Source organism: Amblyraja radiata, chromosome 7 (assembly GCF_010909765.2).
Source record: "Amblyraja radiata isolate CabotCenter1 chromosome 7, sAmbRad1.1.pri, whole genome shotgun sequence".
Taxonomy (NCBI): Eukaryota; Metazoa; Chordata; class Chondrichthyes; order Rajiformes; family Rajidae; genus Amblyraja; species Amblyraja radiata.
In genome coordinates this window covers 31,017,990-31,035,142 of record NC_045962.1, presented here as the reverse complement: position 1 = coordinate 31,035,142, position 17,153 = coordinate 31,017,990, and the positions used below count along the sequence as shown (strand labels likewise).

The window sequence follows — 17,153 nt, the reverse complement described above, 5'->3', positions numbered from 1 at the left end:
CCAAAACGTTACCTATTCCTTTTCTTCAGAGATGTTGCCTGACCCGCGCAGTTACTCCAGCATTTTGTATCTATCTTCGATGTAAACCGGCATTCCCAGTTCCTTCGTACACATGAGTAGGTGACATTTTGGATTGGAACCGGTCTCCAGAGATGCTGCCAGACCCACTAAGTTACTCCAGCACTTTATGTCCTTTTTTCACCAAGAGGTAATGGTCAGTTTAGTTTAGTTTAGAGATACAGTGCGCGAAGAGGCCCTTCGGCCCCTGAGCCCACAATGGCCATCGACCACCTGTTCACACTAGCTCATCCACTCCCTACGCACTAGAGTCCAATTAATCTAAACACCTGCACGTCTTTAGGATGTGGGAGGAAACTGGAGCATTTGGAGGAAACCAATGTCGTCACAAGGAGAACGTGTGAACTCCACACGGTCAATAACCGGGATTAGGATTGAAACCACGTCTCTGCTGCTGAGAGGCAGCAGCTCTCTGTGCCGCATCTTCACCATTAAAATGTGTGTCGGTCTAAAAGATGGCCTTGCATGGATGAACCTCTAACTTGGAGGCAAGAGCCTGTCCAGGAAACCAAGGTTGACATAGAATGCAAGTTGTCAATTAAAGATTAATCCTGTTAGACTCGATGAAGGGCAAGCAATTGGTATTGAAACAGTGCATTCCTACATTTTACCAAATGCGTCATTCATTCCAAGTTAAACTGAACCTGCAGTAAATATCTGCAAAGGACTTTCAGATGTTGTTGGCATCCTCAGTGGAAGTGGAGCCAAAATTCTTTGAACTTCATTGAAGGTATTCAGGATTCCTGCACAGAGAAGCTGTTTAATTGGAACAGATCAAAGTCCCGATTTAAAACAAAATAAAGGATTAAGTACTTTAACTAGGAGCCAATTATGAAAAACATTCTTTATCCATTTGAATAGTGTTTGTCTATTCTAGCCTTCTGTTGCAAATTCTCTTTCTGTCATGAAACCCCTGCACTACTAAATTCTTGCCCTGTGTAAATGAAAGCAGAACCAGAGGCAGGAATTCTCAGGATGCCATTTTAACCTGTTAAAATGCGACAAGAAGCCTGTCTCCATGTGCATGCAACTTCAGGAGGGGGTGGGGTGCAAGCTGGGGGAAGTGTTTGCTGACTAATGCAGCCTTTGAGGAGTGAAGGAAGAAGTGACAGGTCCGGGTTTTGTTTAACGATCAGAACTAAATTGTTACCAAATTTCAAGCAATGCTAAAATTCGAAATACCAAAAAACATGAAAACAGGACTGAATAAAGGAAAGACAAAAAGTGGCGGAGAGTCAAACTCACAGTATTTCCTACGTTCAGCCTTCAATCTTCATCAATCCTGTTGAATTTTCTTCCTTTTTCCAAAGTAACAGCGCACTGAAGTGATTTGTATGTTATATAATACAAATTTATTTTGGCAATTCACAATCAAAAATCATCTGATAATTTTGATGGAGACTGGTTTATATCATGCAACAGGGCTCTCATCTCAAGGCAGGCTCCTGCATCGTCAAAGATCTCAGCCCATGCCAATAGAAAATAAACTGCAAATCTATTTTATGTGAAAATTTACTGTCCTGTAACTGTCTGCTAAATAACACCAGATGTTTCTCGGTGAATTAAAAGAACAGTCCAGCATCTAGAATCAGAGGAATATAAACCATTCGAATTCCATCTTGCAGCCTGCAATGCAACTTTGATCCTGAGACTGAATGCTTCACCAAAATTCTGTGTCTCCAACCATTTCACAAATAAATACCGAAATCAAAATGAAAAACCTTCTGTAAAAACATGATTCTTGTGCAAGGTCTGTAGTTATGTGGTTTTATACCTTTGCAATAACGAACAAGGAATGTAGGTAGGATCGTGGTATGAGATTTGACATTCCACTTAAGCAACAGTGAAAACAAGTTGCCCAGCATTTTTTTTTAAAGCAAATTATAAGAGTAATTAGTTTACAAATTAGCTCAAGATTCCAGCATCTGCAGTTCCTGGTTTCTAGGTTCTGCAACTGTCCTTTTACAATTGGTCCAGAGCCTTGCTTCCTCGAACATCAGACTGCCCAAACTACTCGTGGTTAAATGTGGCAGGATTCAAACTTCAAGCAATCAGCTGAAGCATATTAAACAGACAAAGAGTAACACGTGATGTCACCAGTACTGAAAAAAGGGAAAACAAGGAGTGGTGGACAGTCAAATCCATGGTGCTTCCCAAATCAGACTTCTTTTTTCACCTCTGTCAATTGCAACAGATTTAAGGGGGAACATAGGAAGGCACAGAAAAGGAATTTGAATGGTGCAAACAAATGAGTGTAGTTTAGTTTCGAGATACAGCATGGAAACAGACCCTTCAGCCCAGAGGGTCCATGCCGTCCATCATTTTACCCATTCACACTGGTTCTATGTTATCTCACTTAATCCCCTTCACACTAGGGTCAATTTATCAAAGGACAATTAACTGATAAACCCACACATCTTTGGGATGTGGGAGGAAACAGGAACACTCGGAGGAAACCCACACGGTCACAGGGAGAACATGCAAACTCCACACAGACAGTGCCCGTAGAAATTGAATGTTTAAGAAAGAACTGCAGATGCTGGAAAAATCGAAGGTAGCCAAAAATGCTGGAGAAACTCAGCGGGTGAGGCAGCATCTATGGAGCAAAGGAATAGGTGATGTTTCGGGTCGTGACCCCTCCATCAGTCTGAGGAGTCTCGACCCGAAACGTCACCTATTCCTTTGCTCCATAGATGCTGCCTCACCCGCTGAATTTCTCCAGCATTTATGGCTGCCGTAGAAATGGAATGTCATTTGAAATATATTACATAATGCATGCTTATTAGTAGAAAGTCCTTTAATGTGAAGAGGAATTTTGGGAACCAAGCCAAACGTCCATGTTTAAAACATTAGCATCTTGAGTTTATTGAGACAGGGACTTTGCTTTACTTCAATCCAGATGCAACTGTGTCTAATGATTTCTGACACAGAACTTTCTATCTTTGTCACGGACTCAACACTAAACAGACAGGGTTAACAGGGCCACGCCACTTTCCAGATGCTTCAGACTTCAAGGATACAATTTTACCCCAGATTTTGTTTTGCCTAACAGCATTTAGATGACCAGAATAGGCCTTTAAATTGCAAAGCCGATCTATCCTTTGTTTCTAGGACAATTGGCCAACAGTTCATATGAAGATTTTAGGGTTATTATTGTTGTGCATTGAGTTACAGAGAAAAGCTTTGTTTTGCATGCTAACCGAACAGATCAGGTATATCATACATAAACACAATCAAATCAAGTTCAAGTACAATAGATAGAGCAAACAGGAAGATACAGAGTGCAGAATATAATTCTCAGCGTTGTAGCGCATCAGTTCCACAGACAAAGTCCAATGTCCTCAATGGGTTGAGGTGAATCAGACAGAACCTTAACTTATGGAAGGACCGCTCAGAAGCCTGATAACAGAGGGGAAAAGTTCTGCATGCTATGAGGTAGGATATAATCAGTCTGTTTTGGTAGCCTTGTGTTACGTCTGTGAGTAATGTAATTTTTTGTTTAGCTTAGTTTGGAGATACAGCGTGGAAACAGGTCCTTTGGCCCACCGAGTCATCTCAGACCAGCAATCCTTGTACACTAGCACTATCCTACACACTGGGAACAATTTACAATTCTTACCAAAGCCAATTAACCTACAAATCTGTAAATATTTGGAAGATGGGAGTATACCTGGTCACCCGGGGAAAACCCACGTGGCCACAGGGAGAACATGCAAACTCCGTACAGACAGCACCCATAGTCAGGATTGAACCCAGGTCTCTGGCGCTGTAAGGCAGCAACTCTACCGCTGTGCCACCGTGCCGCTCTTAGTAATCTTGGTTTATTGTATTGGATTTATTTTTGTACGGTTTGTAATATTACTATACAATATATTATTGCTACAGTTATCATCTTATGATTACTAATTATGCTTATTATTATTAGTGTGTGGGATTTTGTCAGGCTATTAATTACATTTGGTTTCCTACCAGCCATTGTTCTATTGGGGACTTATTCTGTGATACAGAGAAAGTGCTGACACATGGAGACTGCATGTTGAGTTAACTGTGTTTAATGAAAAATAAAGAACCCGATTGTAGCCCGGTTCTGACCCACAGCCCAGAGTGTCCAGAGCATTTAACACCAAAACCTAGGGGCACACGCCACACCACTATTGTGGGGCGTATCACTGATGGGGATGAGTCAGAGTACAGAAGAGAGATCGAGCAACTGTCCATATGGTGCCAGCGCAATAACCTGGCCCTCAACACCAGCAAAACCAAGGAACTGATTGTGGACTTTGGAAGGAGTAGGAGGGGGACCCACAGCCCCATTTATATCAACGGGTCGATGGTTGAAAGGGTCAAGAACTTCAAATTCCTGGGCGTGCACATCTCTGAAGATCTTTCCTGGTCCGAGAACACTAACGCAATTATCAAAAAAGCTCATCAGCGCCTCTACTTCCTGAGAAGATTACGGAGAGTCGGATTGTCAAGGAAGACTCTCTCTAACTTCTACAGGTGCACAGTCGAGAGCATGCTGACCGGTTGCATCGTGGCTTGGTTCGGCAATTTGAGCGCCCTGGAGAGGAAAAGACTACAAAAAGTAGTAAACACTGCCCAGTCCATCATCGGCTCTGACCTTCCTTCCATCGAGGGGATTTATCGCAGTCGCTGCCTCAAAAAGGCTGGCAGTATCATCAAAGACCCACACCATCCTGGTCACACACTCATCTCCCTGCTACCTTCAGGTAGAAGGTACAGGAGCCTGAAGACTGCAACAACCAGGTTCAGGAATAGCTACTTCCCCTCAGCCATCAGGCTATTAAACCTGGCTCGGACAAAACTCTGATTATTAGCAACCACTTTCTGTTATTTGCACCACCAGTTTATTTATTCACGTGTGTATATATTTATATCATGGTATATGGACACATTTATCTGTTTTGTAGTAAATGCCTACTATTTTCTGTGTGCTTAAGCAAAGCAAGAATTTCATTGTCCTATACAGGGACACATGACAATAAACTCACTTGAACTTGAACTTGAACTAATGGAACCTCTGCATTCATTCTTTCTCTGCACTTCCAGAACCCAAGACGGGAGTCCCTGCCCTCAGTTTCCACTCCTCCTAGCCTTCATGTTCCAGTTTTCTACATGTCCAGTGTGAAGCCACCGTCAAACAAATCCACCATCTTCTCTACCTTCAGCATTCTGAAAGGTCCATTTCTACACCACCTCATATTCCACCTGGGTAGCTTCCAACCCAATTCATTTCTTCTATTTTAGGAAACCTTTCATTAATTCCTCCCCTCACAACCCCCTTTCTTCCCCCCACCTTTGTTCTTCCCCCTCCCTCTCCACCCCAGTGTCCCACCTATTTCTCCCCATACTCTCCTCCCTCTGGCTTCACGATTTGCAACTCTTCAAACCCGTCTCATACCTTCTGCTTTTATCCCTTGTTCCAACCATCTATCAAAAAAAGGCCCTTGCCTGCATCCACCTACACTTTGTGCTGCCTCTCCTAGCTTTCTTCTCCCCATCCCCACCCTGCAATCACTTTGAAGAAGGGTCTCGATCTATCCATATTCTCCAGTGATACTGCCTGACCCACAAAGTTACTTCAGCACTTAATGTCCATTTGTGCATCAAACTGCATCTGGGGGTCCTAATATCTACTGGAACGTTGTTGGACCTACACGGTCGAGTTGCTGCCTCACAGAACCAGAGACCCCGGTTCAATGCTGACCTCAGGTGCTGTCTGGACAGATTTTGTAAGTTCTTTCTGTGACCGCGTGGGTTTCGTCCAGGTGCACTGGTTTCCTCCCACATCCCAAAAACGTGCAGGTTTTTTAGATTAATTGGCTTCTGTAAATTGTCCCTAGTGTGTAGGAGAGAACTAGTGTGAATGGGCAGTTGCTGGTCGGCACGGACTCGGTGGGCCGAAGGGCCTGTTTCCATGCTGACTTCTAAACTAAACTAAACCCCTTTAACCCACCAAAACCCACTCTCATTTTTAACAACTTGCTAGGCAGGAAAAATGTATATTGACCTTTCACTCCCTCATTCCTTACCATGCTAGGCCCAAATACAGCATGTAAGATAGCAACACATAACTGCTGTTCACGTCTAAACTGGCCTGATCCAGACCCTGCTCCACTGCTTTTGCAGTGACAGATTTGTAAGTAAACTTGGGTACAAATGCATGAATGAACGAACATGTGTTCCTGAGATCTGTTTCCACTGAAATTTGGAATGCCAGCGCATTCTTAGACGCTCTTGAAATTTTATAGATATACTTAAATCATTACCAGTCCTACTTCAAATCATATCAAAATAATAATATATTAAAAATCGCTGACAACTTTAAAAATTCTAAATTGCTATCACCAACTTTATGACCGAAACTCCCCATATAAAATTGTCTTATACGATTTTAAATAGAGGCACAGTGGGGTTTTAGATTATTATGTGACATATTTATATGGGCAGCTTCAGGATATGAACATTTAACCTGTCTGTGTCCCAGTGCATAATTTAGTTTGGTTTATTAATGTCATGTGTACCGAGATACAGTGGAAGGCTTTTGTTTGCATGCTATCCAGTCAAGAGACAAGACTATACATGAATACAATCAAGCCGTCCAGAGTGCATAGATAAAGGATAAAGATTTAATGATAAACCGCATGGATTAACTCCAGAAATTGTTCATCCCTGTCTGGCGAAAAAATAAAACTGGGAAGGCGGCTCAACCGTGGCTGACGAGGGAAGTCAAGGATAGTGTTAAATTCAAGGAAGAGGTATATAAATTGGCCAGAAGAAGCAGCAAACCAGAGGACTGGGAGAAATTTAGAACTCAACAGAGGAGGTCAAAGGGGTTAATTGGGGGGGGGGGGGGGGGGTGAGCATGAAAGAAAGCTTGTGGGGAATATAAAAGCTGACTAAAAGTTTTTTAGGTATGTAAAAAGGAAAAGATCAGTGAAGATTAATGTAGGTCCCTTACAGTCAGAGACAGGTGAATTTATAATGGGAAACAAGGAAATGGCAAAACAGTTAAACAAGTACTTTGGTTCTGTCTTCACTAAGATACAAAAAATCTCCCGGAAATACTAGAGAACTGAGGGTCGAGTGGGAGGCAGGAACTTAAGTGAATCCACATTAGTCAGAAAATGGTGTTAGGTAAACTGTAGGAACTGAAGGCAGATAAATCCCCAGGGCCTGATGGTCTGCATCCCAGAGTGCTCAGGGAGGTGGCCCTAGAAATCAAGGATGCATTGGTGATCATTAACCAATGTTCTCTCGACTCTGGATCAGTTCCTGTGGACTGGAGGGTAGCTAATGTAACTCCACTTTTTGAGAAAGGAGGGAGAGAGAAAATGAGGAATTATAGACCAGTTAGCCTTACATCAATAGTGGGGAAGATGCTGGAGTCGATACTTCAAGATGTTATAGCAGCGAATTTGGAAAGCAGTGACATGATCGGTCAAAGTCAGCATGGATTTATGATGGGGAAATCATGCTCGACTAACCTTTTGGAATTTGTTGAGGATGTAATTGAATTGAATACCTTTATTGTCATTCAGACCTTACGGTCTGAACGAAATAGAATGGATAAGGGACAGCCAGTGGATATGGTGTATCTGGACTTTCAAAAAGCTTTTCACAAGGTCCCACACAAGAGATTAGTGTGCAAAAATAGAGCACATGGTATTGGGGGTAGGGTATTGACGGATGGAGAACTGGTTGGCAGACAGGAAGCAAAGAGTAGGAATTAACGGGTCCTTTTCAGAATGGCAGGTAGTGACTAGTGGGGTGCCTTCATTGCGTGAGGATTTGAGTTTAGGTCCTACTGCAGTTATACAGGGCCCTGGTGAGACCTGGAGTATTGTGTGCAATTTTGATCTCCAAATTTGAGGAAGGACATTATTGCTATTGAGGGAGTGCAGCGTAGGTTCACCACGTTAATTCCCGGGGTGGCGGGACTGACATATGATGAAAGAACGGGTTGGCTGGGCTTGTATTCGCTGGAATTTAGAAGGATGAGAAGATATCTTATAGAAACATTAAAATTCTTAGAGGATTGGACAGGGTAGATACAGGAAAACATTTCCCGATGTTGGGGGAGTCCAGAACCAGGGGTCACAGTTTAAGAATAAGGGGTAGGCCATTTAGGACTGAGATGAGGAAAAATGTTTTCACCCAGAGAGTTGTGAATCTGTGGAATTCTCTGCCACAGAAGGCAGTGTAGACCAATTCACTGGAAGTTTTCAAGCGAGAGTTAGATTTAGCTCTTAGGGCTAAGGGAATCAAGGGATATGGGGAAAAAGCCAGAACGGGTACTGATTTTGGATGATCAGCCATAATCATATTGAATGGCGGTGCTGGCTCGAAGGGCCGAATGGCCTACTCCTGCACCTATTTTATAAGGGTACAACAGTTAGTGCAAAGATACAGCATCAAACGAAGAGTTCACATCAACGCCGGATTTAGATGAAGAGAGGCCCTAGGCTATTCCACTTGTGAGGCTCCTCCCAACCCCCCACCCCCACGACGAGAGGACGATGGAAGAGTGCACCAGATTGACCGATGTGCAGCCGAGCGTGGCCAATGAGATAAGGGCTGGAAAGCTGCACTTTTATTTATTGCCAGTGCAAGTGTCCCGTTATCGGCTTAAAACACTATTATTCTGAAATGGAGGGCAAGGAAAATTATTGAAGTGTTGTTTAGAGACTACAGTGCGTTGTGACAGCATATGTAAGAAAGACCTATGGCAGTGTCAAAAATATCATACACCAGTCCCGTACGAAGCTTTTCTAAAAGGGGGGTGGCATGGCAGGATTACAAAAAATTTATGTGAAATAAATGCACGCAGCGCATATCACAAACGCGAAGCTCAAAGACCATTGCAGCTGGGGTCCAGTGCCCGCTTAAGGGCCCTGGAAGCTCTGGGGTTTTAGATGCTCTCTGGTGCATTCTGAGCCTTCTTTGGAGCATTTTTGCACCACATTTATGACCAATATTTCAGAAATAATTTTGGTTGAGTCAAGAGTAATGAGTGGTAGGAATGGGATGATTGGGATCATTGTTGTATACATTTTTTTAAATCAAGAATTAAAGCTGTCCTTGTATTAATAATCAAGTTGTACTATAAAATGTTATGTAAAATGTTATAAAGGAGCATGCAAACACTGCAAAATAAATACTGTAAGTTTTTGCAGTAAATAAAACCTTTTTTTAGAAAATGTTTTGTGTGGTGATTTGATTGCCTGTTACCGTTCGACTGTGTTAGTGTGTGCACATTAAAAATATGGTGCAAAATGAAAGTCGCTAACTATGGAATACATATTTTTCAGTATTGTTATCAAGGAAAAGAAAGCAGTTCTAATTGTTTGATATTATTCATAAGGAGGAGAAAATATAATTGCTCTAAAACCTACCTTAATTTTGCAATCTCACTAAAGATAATCCCCTTTCCCTCTCCTCCTTCCCCCACCCTGTCCCTCTCCCTCAACCTCTCTCCCTCCCCATCTCTCCCTCCCCATCTCTCTCTCCCTCCCCCTCTCTCTCCCAACCCCCCCTTTCCCCCTCTCACATCCCCCCCCTCTCTCTCACTCCCTCCCCCTCTCTCTCCCTCCCACGCAGTGAGGCTCCGATACCGCGCTGCAGACACCGCAGCTCCCCCGCCACGGCCCGGAGAAACGGGCACTCCCGCAATGCAATATTCCACTACTTACCTGGAGGAGACACCTAGGATCTTTGGTAGACATGAGGCATCGAGGTGATTGTGTGGAGTGCAAATGGAGATCTGAACCCGCCCGGGCCCACTGCGCATGCGCGGAGAGACAGCGTCATTTTGCGTCGCTACTGCATCACCGGCTTCCCCCAACTGCGCAGGCGCGGATGGTCGCAATTTTTTCCCCCAAAACTTCCAGCGGGCCGGAACCAGAATTTTGGGTAATTTCCGTCAAAGTGGAAACACTGATAGCGCTCCAATTTTTTTTTCTCTGGATTTTTTTTACTCTAGGAAAAAAACACCTTTGCCGGAGGCCCCCTAGATTTTGAGGCCATAGGCTTCAGCCTATGAAGCCTATAGGTAAATCCGGCCCTGCTGAGGCCCCCCTAGATTTCAAGGCCCTAAGCTTAAGCTTGTGACGTTTATACATAAATCCGCCCTGGTTCACATTAGCCCTAACTTTGTATCATCAGCAAAGTTTGCTGCATTTTTTCCCTGCTCTTTCATCCGAGTCTAAAAACCGCTGAGGACAGTAACAATCTTGTGGCAACCCAGAAGTTTCAAGCTGCCAATCTGGCGAATGGTTTAAATTCCTAATCTATGTTTCCTACCTATCTGCGTAGCACAGTGGTGCAGCGGTGGAGTTGCTGCCGTACTGCGCCAGAGACCCAGGTTCGATCCTGACTACGGGTGCTGTCTATATGGGCTTTGTACGTCCTCCGTGGTTTTCTCCAGGTGCTCTAGTTTCTTCCCAGATTCCAAATATGTGCAGGTTCGTAGGTTAATTGGCCTCTGTAAATTGTCCCTCGTGTGTGGTATAGAACCAGCGTGAAAGGGTGATTGCAGAACGGCGCGGACTCAGTGAGCGAAGGGCCCGTTTCCACTGTGCATCTCTAAACTAAACTGATAATCTACCAGTATTTCCACAACTAAATGTCCTCTTATTTCATGTGACAATTTTTTGAATATAAAACGGCTAAATGCATATACAAAGCCAGCAGTTCAGAAATATCTTGATTTTAACATTTTCATCCGAGTTTTCTAATCCAGGTCCCTGCACCTGCAAGGCAGTGGAATTTCCATCAGTTTCTCTTTCCGAAATCTCTCTAATCCTGCCCTCTTTGACCAGCCTGGTATTAATTTGCTCCATAACTGAAATCCATGCCATCAGTGTAAGGGTCCTCTTTTCAATTCCCATTTCTAAAATATCTCTTTCTTCATTGACTGTCTCAATATTTCATTTTTAGGTTTGATTACCATTGTGAAGATTATTGACACATTTGGCTATGTGAATGGCACTATGTAAATACAAATTGTTATTTTCTATTATTCATTTCTTGAAGACTGACGTCAATGCCAGAGAAATGGATACTCAGCTTTTTTTCTCGGTGCAGAATATAACATAGAAAAGGTACAGCACAGAAACAGGCCCTTCGGCCCACAATGCCTCTACTTCCTTAAAAGATTGAGGAGGTTCGGTATGTCAACAAATTATTTCTTTAACTTCTACAGGAATACAGTAGAGTGCATGTTCACCCACACCAACCTGGCCACACACTCATTTCACACCTGCCGTCGAGAAGGTGGTACAGGAGCCTTTGATGAATAACATTTTTGAAAGTATAGATATAAAGAACAGCAGATGCTGGTTTATAAAAACAAAAGTGCACAAACTCAGCGTGCAGGCATCTCTCTTTAGTATCAGTCTGAAGAGGATTGTGACCCGAAACATCACCTATCCATCGAAGGAATCTACAAGAATCTACAAAAAGGCAGGCAGCATCATCAGAGACCCATGCCACCCTGGCTCATTTCACTCCTGCCATCGGGAAGAAGGCATAGGATCCTTAAAACTGTAACGTCCAGGTTCAGGAGCAGATTCTTCCTTACAACCATCAGGCTATGAAACACTACAACCTCCCAACATTGACTTGGGGGCATTGTTTTTATCTTTGCACAATTATCGTTTGTTTCTTTAATATATGTACTGTCATTCATTATGGTGTGTACATAGTACTATGTTTGCATATTTATTGTGCTGCTCCAAGTAAGAATTTCATTGTTCTGTTTCAGGACCCATGACAATAAAATACTCTCGACTCGTGACAATGTCTGTGCCGAACATAATGCCAAGATAAACTAATCTCATCTGCCTGCACATGATCCATAACTCTCAATTCCCTGCATATCTGTGCTCCTATCTAAAAGCTTAAATGCCACAATCATATCTGCCTCCACCATCACCCCTGGCAGCTCCCTCTGTGTAAAAAAAACTTACCCTGCAAATCTTCTTTAACCTTTGCTCCTCTTACTTTAAAGCTATGCCCTCTAGTTTTTGATAATTCCTCTCTGGGAAGAAAGGTTCCGACTGTCTACCCTAGCTATGCCTCTCATAATTGTGCATACTTTTATCAGATCTCCCCTCAACCTCCGGCATTCTAGAGAAAACAATCCAAGTTTGTCCAAACTCTCCTTCTAGTTTACAACCCCTAATCCAGGCAGCATTCTGTCAAACCTCTTCTGCACCCTCTGCAGTGTCTACGTTGGACTAAAATTATTCACTTATAACCTCCAATGTCAATTTTGATTGGCAACTGAACTTCAAACCTGCCTTTCAGTAATCAAAGTTTACTCAAAATGACTAAATAGACAACTTATTTTTGTCCTTTCTTCACGGACTTGCATGAAAACCAGTGAAAGTTCATAAGCCTTATATCAATCACGTCCAAGAAACATAATGCACCAAAAGTTTTTCAATAAACCCACCTGACACAAAACATCACTATTCTTTTTCTCCAGAGATACTGCCTGACCCACTGAGTTACTCCAGCACTTTCTGTCTATTGTAGTGAACCAGCATCTGCAGTTCCTCGTTTCTCCTCTTAAATAAATAGATATTCTTTTGATTTTATTTCTCTGATCTTTCACTCAGAGCTTTGCAACCCTGAAAAATGACATGGAGGTACTTGATACTCATTTTTAGAATCAGCTCAGAATTTTAACTAGGAACAAGCTCAGCTAATCCAACTAGCAAACAGTTAAAAATAAAATGTATGGTATAAATACACGCCCTCTCTACAGGAGGTTTGCTATGTGTGAGAAAAATGTGCCCCATTACAGGAAAGATTTGGAGGCTTTGGAGAGGGGACAGTGGATGTTTACCAGAATGCTGCTTGGATTAGAGGGTTTCAGCTGCAGATTGGATAGACTTGGAATGCTTTCTCTGGAAGTCTTCTCTTAAGGGGAGACTTGAGTATATAAAATTATGAGAGGCAAAGATAGGGTAGACCGTGTGAAACCCTCAGGGTGAAAATGTCCAACGTAAGCAAGCATAGCTATAAACTGGGAGGCGGATACTTTAATGGAGTTGTGCAAGAATTGTTTGTTTTTTTTACACAGAGAGTGGAGGTGGGCCTGGACCGCATTGCCTGGGGCAGTGGTGGAGGCAGATACGATTGTGGCATTTAAGAGGCTTTGAGCAAAGATCATAGATCTTTGGTTTTGAGATAGGCAAGTGGAAGTGCAGGGAATAGAGGGATATGGATCATGTACAGGCAAATGAGATCAGTTTAACTTGGCATCATATTCAGCACAAACTTTGTGGGCTGAAGGGCTTATTCTTGTGCTCCACACTATAGGCTCTATGGGTGGGACAGTGGTAGAGTTGCTGCCTTACAGTGCTAGAGACCTGGGTTTGATCCGGACATTGGGTGCTGTCTATACGCAGTTTGTATGTTCTTCCTGTGGGTTTTCTCCGGGTGCTCCGAATTCCTTCCACACTCCAAAGTCATACAGGATTGTTGGCTGGTAAAAAGTGCAAACTGGCCCTAGTGTGTAGGATAGTGCTAGTGTACCGGGATCGCTGGTCGGCACGGACTCAGTGGGCCAAAGGGCCTATTTCCAGCTGTACCTCTAAACTAAACCAAAATAATGTAAGCTCTATGTTCTACACTCCAACATACGGCAACACTCGATTAGAATAAAATAGAGGTTAACAGCATTTAAAAAGGGGGGATTTCCTTTTATTTCCTGCAGCAGGACAAGAGTAAGCTAAACTTGAAAGTACTGTTTGCTGAATCTTACCTGATGAATGTCATCACCAAATCTACCTCCCGGTAATACAAGATGAGCCAGTTCAGGTTAGGACCAGTTCATAACTTTGATGCCTGCATGGTCGCCATTTGCAGGCATCAAATCCTCGCCAGAGTCTCAGACACGATACACTGTTCAATACTTCACACACCATTGAATTTTACAAAAATAACTTTGCTATTTGCAAAGTTTTCGTACCCTCCTTCATGGTGAAACAGCATTGTAATCAGCAGAGAGCAGGAGGAATGATGTCCTTTTCAAGTGTAGCATGCAGTCATTTTGTGGTTTATTTATGTTCCTCCGGAACTATAATCTAAAATAAAAGCTGTTGATTCATTCAGCGCTTGCAAGGATAGATTCTTTCCACATCCTACTGCTTTCTTGGCAATCAAACAATCGGGGGTAGAAATTAGCATTTTATCATTGCCTTGTGTTTAAAAAAACATTGTTGCTTCAAATGGTGCAAGAGTTTCTGATCAGAAAACAGAATATAGTTCAGTGCATATTAATTCCTAGACTAACATTTGATCACAGTCCAACTTTCCAATCCCACTGAAGAAGTCTCAGGGTTTATGATCCTCAGTTAACCTCAAAAATTCTTTAACGTCTTTGCTTCCTACTTCTTTTGTTTATATGTGTGGTTAGTTAGTGTTGGTTTACTTATTAACATTAATACTTCTGTCACTGCAAGAAAATGTTTGCGAAAATATGCTGCATTCTGAAAGTTTTTTTTATTTTTACTCTCTAGTGCTCGGAAGAGAACAAATTGTACTAATTACAGTGGAGAACCTCATAAACGCTGAGACAAACACAAAAAAAAAATCAGCCAGCAGGTGAAAGATAGTTAATTAAAGAAAGCACCGTATAAAAGTTGCTGTGGGTTCAATCCTGACTATGGGTGCTGTATGTACTGAGTTTGTATGTTCTCCCTGTGACCTCATGGGTTTTCACTGGATTCTCTGGTTTCCCCTCACACTTCAAAGGCTATGTAGGTTAATTGGCTTTGGTAAAATAAAAAATTGTCCCTATTGTGTCAGATAGTGTGAGTGCACGGGATGATCGCTGGTCGGCGCAGACTCGCGGCGAGCTGAAGGGCCTGTTTCCGCACTGCATCTCTAAAATCTACAGCAAAGGACCAGGACCTTAAGCCCACAATGTCCAGGTCAAACATGATGCCTTGTGACTAATTTTCACTGACAGTACGTGATCCATATTCCTCCATTCCTTACATATCCAAGTGCCTATCTAAAAGCTTATTCAATGCCACAGTCGTATCTAATTCCCCCACCACCCTTGTCAGCGCTTTACAGGCACCCACTATTCTCGGTGTAAAAGATGTGCCGTGTGTGTGTGTGTGTGTGTGTGTGTGTGCGCGCGTGTGTTGCGATTTCGCCTTTGAAACGTATCTCCTCAAAAACCAGACGCCGAAACGGGGAAATTTTTGCATATTTCAGTAGAGATTTTCCTTGTGATTTTAGAAATCCACTCCTCTGTACATTTGGTACATTATTTTCCCGACTTTTTTATTAAAAGTGTTGACCAATCTGACCTTTTAAAAAAAAATCTGACAGCTGCCCAGCTGCTGACGTTACAATAACAGTGACATTTTTACATCTTCTGGTAGAAATTTTCCTTATGATTCAAAAATCCACTCTATAAATTTGGTCAATTATTTCCCGAGATATTTACTAAAATTTATCACCAAACTGACATTTAAAAAAAATAAAGTCTGCCCAGCTGCTGGCCTCACAATGCCCTTCCTCGTGTGCCCCCCCCCCCCCCCCCCCCCGCGCCCTGGATTAATGCAGCTGCTGTCAACGCGCATGCGCAGTTTGCAGTTCTGCAGCAAAGATCCTACAGCTACGCTCCGCTATAGGATCTTTGTTCTGAAGATCGTGAGGTCAGCGGCGCTGACGCGATGAAGAGCTTTCTCCTCGCTGCCCGTGCAGCTTGTGTAGCCCCGTCCCTCCCATCCCCCGCCCACCCGCTCACTCAGCTGCAGGTTTCCCGGCTCCCCCCCCTCCTCCCCTCTCCTCCCTCCCTCTCTCCCCTTTCCTCACTACCCATCACAGGGGATGACCTCCTCTCCATGTCCGTGTCCGCGGCACGATCCTCTGTAACGCTGGCGGAAGCCACGATCGTCCGGTCCTCCACTGCTTTTGGCAGTCCTCAGCAAAGAGACTCTAGCTCGCTATAGGATCTTTGCTCCTCAGATCGCTCCGGGCTCGCTCGGGCCCCCGCGAGCTGCCGCCCCGCCCCACTCCTCTCCCCCCCCCCCTCCCCCTCCCCCTCCCTTGGTCTCGTCTCCTTTAAACTTTTCCCTTCTCACTTTAAACTCATAGACATTCTATTCCTTGATATTTCCTCAATAAATTAAAATCTGCTTTATTACATTGCAAGCTAATTAATATTCCACAATAAGGTCCCATATAATTTTCCATGAAAATTTAAATTAAATATCCTCATCAATAATGAAATGAAACATTTACAATGGGAGCAGGACACCAACATCCGATGAGTCCAGTTGCTGGGGGCAAGGAAAGAGCGTTCACATCGCGGCCCTGTTTCCACCAATCTTTCCAAAACTATGCACATGAAGCGCATGAAGCGCAAGATGCCATTGTATGCAGATGCCAAGAAGTGTGTTCAGCTCTGGCTGAACAATTTCTAATCTCGTGATGTGGACTCGACATGAAGAAGAGTCCAGTTGCAACTGAAATCAGTGATCCACCCCATTTCAAAGCAATGGCCAAGAAAGCGTGCCTCTACTTCCTTAGAAGGCTTAGGGTTGTCTGTCTTCTTTAGAGTTGTCCCCAACAACTCTCCCCAACTTCTACAGATGCATCGTAGAAAACATTTTATCGGGATGCATCGCAGTATGATTTGGGAACAGCTCCATCCAAGACCACACAAAATGGTAGAAAATTGAGGACACAGCCCAGACTATCACACAAACCAGCTTCTCTTCCATTAACTCTATCTACCAATCACGCTGCCATTGCAAGGCCACCAGAATAATCAAGAACAAGTCTCATCCCGGACATAACCTCTTTCCCCCTCTCCCATCAGGAGTGTGAAAACACACACCTCTAAATTCAGGGACAGTTTCTTCACAGCTGTTATCACCCAACTGAACCATCCTATCAGCAACTAGAGAGCAGTCCTGTGCTACCATCTATCTCATTGGAGACCCTCCAACTGGGGTCTAAAACTTTACTGGGCTTTATCTCACACTAAACATTACACCCTTTATCCTGTATCTGTACACTGT

General features: G+C 43.3%; 1 protein-coding gene across 7 annotated transcripts in view; it reads right to left on the bottom strand.

Annotated features, from left to right (window-relative positions):
• mylk (myosin light chain kinase) overlaps nucleotides 1-17,153 on the bottom strand; it is a 246,343-nt gene that overhangs the window by 204,140 nt on the left and 25,050 nt on the right. For 2 of the 7 annotated variants that reach the window (XM_033024039.1, XM_033024037.1), the window contains exon 3: nucleotides 1,324-1,376. The exons of 4 other annotated variants lie outside the window; for them this stretch is intronic. The gene's annotated coding sequence lies outside the window, so the exon portion shown is untranslated. Of the gene's footprint in view, nucleotides 1-1,323; nucleotides 1,377-13,873; nucleotides 14,062-17,153 lie in introns of those variants that run through there. One more of the 7 variants, XM_033024042.1, reaches the window with a different exon arrangement.